Here is a 6,761-nt window from a genome sequence, read left to right on the forward strand (position 1 = left end):
ATTATAAATGATAAAAAAAACATTCTAAGTTTCTCATAAAAGAGTAGAATATTACAAGGATAAAAAATATAAGATAAATATTACTAAGGATCAATAAAAAAAATTAGATTTTAAACAGATATATCAGGATTCTGAAAGGTATGCTCATTTCAAAGTCTGCAGGCAGGTAGCTGTGACATCTGTGGTCATTAAAACCAGGATCCTTTTTGTGGAGTGCAGCTTAGTTTTCAACACCATCAGCCTAGTCATCCTCCGCCAGAAGCTCATCCAGCTCGCAGGCTGCATCCGAAATGTTGGAATTATAGCTCGTCGCTCCTGTTCCTTGACCTTTTTTTAAGTCAACAGCAAGAACTCTATCATAGGTAGCAAAGGAGCTTCAGACTCCGTTGCTGATTTTGGACAGCCTTTCATTCATACGTCAAAAACAGATTATGATAATCCAATCTGGGCCTACAGCCGGCCAACACAGAACCACAAAGTGTGCACTCTCTATTCTCCGTACATTTTCATTTAATTTCTGTGAGGTGCGCTGTGCTTATACGTCATGTCACGCAAGATTGTGGGATTCCTTATAGCTTCATAGCGCTGGTAAGGGACATTGCGAGGTTTCTATCCTAAAGGAACCATAGCTACATTTACATGGACAAACGTAACTGGAATAAACTGCTGATCGGAATAAAAAAGTGTCCTGTAAAAAAGCCAATCAGAACATGATGATCGGATTAAGCTCAATCGGAATGAAGTTGTATTCTGAATGAGAGGGGTGGTTTATGCTGATTGATAATCTGATCAATTTGCATGTTAATGCTTGTCAGGCTCAAGTTATTCTAAATGTGGCAAACTGACCCGAGTGAGCATGTGTGTGTAAACGTGATGCATTTCCGAGATTGGTGAGTGGCGGCGGGGGTGTACGTTGGGAACCAAACCTGTCAGGGCTCCTGATACAACCTTTATTTTTGAAAAAATTAAAAAGCTCAAAATTGTTGCTTACTCAGTAACGTTTCAATCGCAATTAGAACCTTGTGCAAGTCCAGCTTGGAAGCTTGGAACACAAACGCACATGTAGAAAACTGCTTTGTTTACTGTTTTTGTAGTTTTAGAAAAACGGAAGTACTTCTTCTTCTGTGTTTTTGTAAGGGAATTTAATAACTGTGCATGTCAGAGTGGTTATATTCTGAATAAAAACAGCACATTATAATCAGATTAATTGTGTGTGTGCCCACAGAAGCCGTACGATCCGAATATTTAATACAAATACATTTTGATCCGATTGTGAAATTTTGTGCATGTAATCATAGCTTATAATAGGAAGCATACAGGTTTCTTTTCCTACCTCCTTCTTTACTAACTGCACTATTTGGACAGCACTTATCATGGTGAACGCTGACACACTTCCGCTTTTACTAAAGAGTCCTTACCAATTAGACGTTTTCGGCTTTAGCCACAGTGCCAAGTGTGTTCTCTGCCTATTATTCTTCACTCCTTACACAAATGACTGCACCCAGACACTGTTTGGAAGAAGGCCAAGGAGAGGCTGTATTTCCTGAGGCACCTGAAGAAATACAACATTCTACAGGAGCTGGATTTAAGGAATCTAGATTTTATGCCGGGCCACTCTTCCTCCAGTCTCTGGGATGTTGATTTGGACATAAAATTGCAAACTTTACTTTCATCTGAGAGGAAGACTTTGGGCCATAAAGCAACAGTCCAGTTCTTTTTGTCCTTAGCCCAGGTAAGACGCTTCAAGCTCATGTGCATGTTTCATCTGTGCATAATGACTCAAGATAAGCTGACTCCAGCCTCAATCAACTCTTTGTGTGGCTTCCCCTAATGCACCTTTTCCTATGACACTTTTCCTTCCACCCAACTTTCTATAAGTATACTTGGATCCAGCACTCTTTGAACAGCCAGCATCTTCAGCAATGACCTTTTGTGAAGTGTGTCAACAAATGTCTTCTAACATCTGTCAAGTCAGCAGTCTCCCCCATGATTTGGTAGTGTTATGGAAAATAATTAAATAAGCTCTATTGTATACCTTGCGTAACCCAATAAAGCATTCGCTTTGTCTCCAGCCGCTGAAGGCTGAAGCTGAAGCAGATGTGCAAGTGCATTGTCTTCCACCTCGCTGAAAAACTCCCTGCAGATTCGAGGCTGAGTCTTTTGTCATTGTTCCCCGGCTGAAGTTCCCCGGCCTTCAGATGAGATAATGTAGTATATAAGATTCTTGCAAGAGTTAAATAAATTGCTGACTGGATGAAAATCACCAGTCTCCTATTTCTTAATTAAGGATAATAGTTAATTGTTTTCCGCTCTCAGTTGCCTACTGACCCAAACTGAGAGACTATTTGTCCTACACACCTTGCCCTACAGATCTGAATCAAATGACTAAACTACCTTACAAGCAGTGAAGCTCTGCAGAGCTCTGCTAATGAGCTCATACTGGAGCCAGGTGTGTTAAAGCCGAGACACATCTAAAAGTTGCAGAATACTTGAGTTCGAGACCACTGGTTTAGGCAGGCTTCACATTAATGTTCCTTCCATTGCTAAATGTGCCGTATGGCAATCCAAACTGGATACCTATAGGACCTAGTCATGCTTCTAGAAGGCCACGTACCCTCTCTCCTGTATTTTGCAATAATAACAGATCTGCTTCCTGTGTCTGACTTTTGTCTGGCTGATCCGTTTTTTAGAAATTTTTGCTCCGCCATTCATCACAAATAGACACGATTCATATTTCTGACTGATGGTGGAGGAGTGCTCTCTGTCATGCCATTGCGCCACGGAGCCGGTGGGAAATCCCACATTGACTAAAATGGCTTTTATTTGTGATGGAACGGAGTATGTATAGATGATGGCATCTGTATGAATGAGGGGTTAGAGGTCCAGGAAATCTCTGCAGGTGTTTTGCTTTAATTAACTGATCAGGATGTGGCACTATGACCCCCCCTCCACCCCCCCCCCATTTGAACTTTTTCTTTTTGCAATATCCTAATTTTCTGACACATTGAATTTCTTTGTTGAATCTAGTAGTCATTGTCATCAAAATAAAAATAATAGCTTGAAATATTTCACTATTGTGTAATGAATAATAATAAGTATAATTTGCTGAAATGAGAAATTGTTTTAACATTTTCATAATATTAAAATTCTTTTAGATGTGTCTATATGCACTGTTTACCCAGGTCAACAACAGACTAAATCAATGTTGTCCAAAGCCAGACCTCAAGGGCAAGTTTGTTGCAAGTTTTAAATGCTACCCTAATTCCACATACCTGAATTGAGTGAATAGTTCATTAGCGGGTCTCTGCAGAGCTAGGAGACATGCTCAGGAGATTTGAGTCATTTGAATATGCTGCCTTAGAGCAAGAACACATCTAAAACTAGCAGGAAAACACCTGGTCTAAATAGTTGAAAAGAAGAAGAGCCTGCAAAAAAAGCTAGTGGGTAGTGAACGACATCCATACAGTTTTCAATCTGAACTTCTCCAAAATTGTAATGTTCTAAACTCCAGAGCTAGTTGTGTTTGACATAAATATTGGGCACTATTACAATGTGGCAGTTTGATTTACATAGTTAAAGCTACTCTGCAGCCAGATTATTGCCAGCAGTTTTTGAATCAGGATGTAATGACTTCTTAATACATTTACCTACATTTATCGGGTTTTTAAAAGTTCCATGATGTTTAGGGCTAAATTAGAATTTCCACTTGTTACACATTGTGTACAGCTTAATATGTAAGTTGGCCAGCACATTGATTTTAGCATCCAAAATGGTGCCGTGTCAGACACTGAAATCATATGCTGACGAACTTTTAGGGTTTTTTCTGGACATTTTTAACCTTTCTTTGCAGTTCTATGCAATCCATGCCTGCCTTAAATCCTCCATCACTGTGCCCATGCCAAAAACACAACCATCATCTGCCCTCCCCTGTCGCTCTTACCCCAGTCATCATGAACTGCATCAAGAGAATCCTCCTAAAGTACATCAAGGACACCATCCCTGCTGGCCTGGACAGCCTGCAGTTTGCCTTCAGGGAGAATCTTTCTACAGAGGATGCTGTCTCGCAGGCATTTCACATGGCTCTGACTCATCTGCAGCATCCCAACACCAATAGGTTAAGATGCTATTCTTCAGCTCAGCCTTCAACACCATGCTTCCAGACATGCTGGCCCTGAAACTCCACAACATGGGATTATCTGCAACGCCCTGCTTCTGGATCAGTGACATCCTCATTCACAGGCCCCAGATGATGAGGATAGGGAAACTCACATCTATCCCACTGATCCTCATCACTTGAAGGCTACAAGGTTGTGTCCTCAACCCCGCTCTATTCAGCCTATTCAAACACGACAGCTCTGCTATTCACCTCAAAGACACCGCTGTGAAAATTGTGGACAAAACCACTGTGGTGGGTTTTATATGAAACAACAATGATGCCCACTACAAAAAGGAGGTTTACAATCTCTGAGAGTGCTGCTCCAGGAATGTCCTCATCCTGAGCACCAGCAGAACCAAGGTCATAGTGGACTACAGGAGAACCAGGAAGACTGAATATGGCCCTGTCTGCATACATGGGGAGGTGGTGGAGTGTGTGGACAGCATAGAGTTCCTGGGCATTCTCATTTCCTCTGACCTCTCCTGCACTGTGAACACCTCTCACCTGGTGAAGAAGGCCAAACAATGGCTCTTCTTCCTACTCACCTGCTCATAAATCTGTATAGAGCCAGAACTGAAAGCATTCTGTGTCTTAACATGACAGTGTGGCATAGGAGCTGCAGGGCACGTGAGAGGAAGGATTTAAAACAGGTGGTGAGATCAGCACAGGGGAATGTAGGATGTGGTCTATAAGATCTAGACACAGTTTGGGGCCCCCTGCTGAGAACCAAAAATAAAAAAATAAATAAAAACACCAGCCCAGTTCATAGTCTGATACATGTTCACAAACACTGTCCTTAACATGCTAATGACTATTTGCACACTTTTGTTTCTCAGTGAGTGTTTGTTTGGACAGCTATGCAAATTGCACAGTTCTTTAACTTGAAGATTCAAATTCCTGCTAATGGCTATTTGTCTACCTTTCAACCTCTAAGGGAGTGTTTTATCTGGTAACTTCATGCAACTGAAAAGTGGCTGCTATCTGTCTTTTTTGATCGGGACATTTAAATCTATCAAATGCTGAGGGCTATTGCATGCTTTTTCCTTCTCAGGGAGTGTTGTAGTTCAACTATTTGAACATTATTTCTCGTTTGTGTCACTATGTTATATGCAAATGTGTGTGAATTCTGAGCTGGTTTCTCACCAAACTTTCATTATGGTTAGATCATGACAATAAAGATTCTTGAATAATCACTAATGTTCTGCACTGCAGGAAGTTCATTATCCAGTAATCGATTCACATTCCCCTGTTCCATCACACTACAATAGACTGGCAACTAAAATTGCTGGCTATAAAAATGCTTATGTTTATCACAAAGTTGCATATACAGGATATACAGTGCTGTGAGAAAGAACACCCCGTACTTTCCTACAAAATGCTTCAGATGATCAAACTTTATATATCAGACAAATATATATATATATATATATATATATATATATATATATATATATATATATATATATATATATATATATGTATATGTGTGTGTGTGTGTGTGTGTGTGTGTCAGTATGTGTGTGTGTTAGTATGTATTTAAATATTCATGTCTTCCTTGATTTGCCATATTTTGGGTCAGTCAGCTGCTATAAGAAGTTGGTGGGAGTAAATCCAGCTGTTTATAGATTAATCTCACTAAAAGTCTGACTGTACATCTCCTTCCTGGACTCAGAGTCAGATGGGGGTTACAGAGGAGCTGACAACTGACAGTCAGCTCCTCAGCAGTGTTTGCACATGTGAGCCTAGGTAGACCAAACCTTTACCTCAATACGAATGTGCTAGCACGAACAACAATGGTGGACTTATGAGTTGCAGTTCAGACACTATTCAAATCATTTTGCATTTTACACTAACCCACTTTGTTCCTCTACAGCGTTTGTCTGGACTGCGTTGTTGTTGGTCCACAAAAACACGTTTTCTCTCTCTTATATTCCTTGGTTCTGCCCTGTTCTTCTTCTTTCTTTACTTCCATGGAAGCATTAACACACCACTCACTGGCAGGGCATAAGGATTACAACACATATTACGGCTCCTCCATCTTGGTGCGGTTACATCTTTACACTCGAGCTTTTCTGTGCGGATACAATATTCAGCTCTGTGTGGTTGTTGCCTTAAAGAGTATCTGTCTCACAAATTGAAGTAGGTTAAAAGACCTCGACAGATCATTTCACAATCAAAGAAAATTCAACAATGAATAAAAATCAAAGTAATTGACATCTGTAACTCAGGGAAGGGTTATTTCTAAGGCTTTGGTACTCAAGCAAACCACAAGATACACCCAAGTGAATCTTCCAAGGAATAGCCATCCTTTCAAAATTACTCCAATATAACATCAGTGACTTATTGAAGTCACAAAAGAAAATATATGGCACTAAAGTCCTCACATGCCTCTTTAAAGGTCAGTGTTTCATGTGATTCATGGTAGCCCGGACCGAGACTGGGCAAAAAGAGAATAAAAAATCCTGTTGTACATTTGTCCAAAAACATCTCATTAAAACCCAAGCCATTTAAGAATATTTGGCACAAAGCTAAGTAAAGAAATAGATCAAAGCAACATTCAAACATGGTTATGGTAGTAGAGTGGTGGTCTGGGGCTGATTTGCTG

This window comes from Fundulus heteroclitus, unplaced genomic scaffold (assembly GCF_011125445.2).
Source record: "Fundulus heteroclitus isolate FHET01 unplaced genomic scaffold, MU-UCD_Fhet_4.1 scaffold_108, whole genome shotgun sequence".
Taxonomy (NCBI): Eukaryota; Metazoa; Chordata; class Actinopteri; order Cyprinodontiformes; family Fundulidae; genus Fundulus; species Fundulus heteroclitus.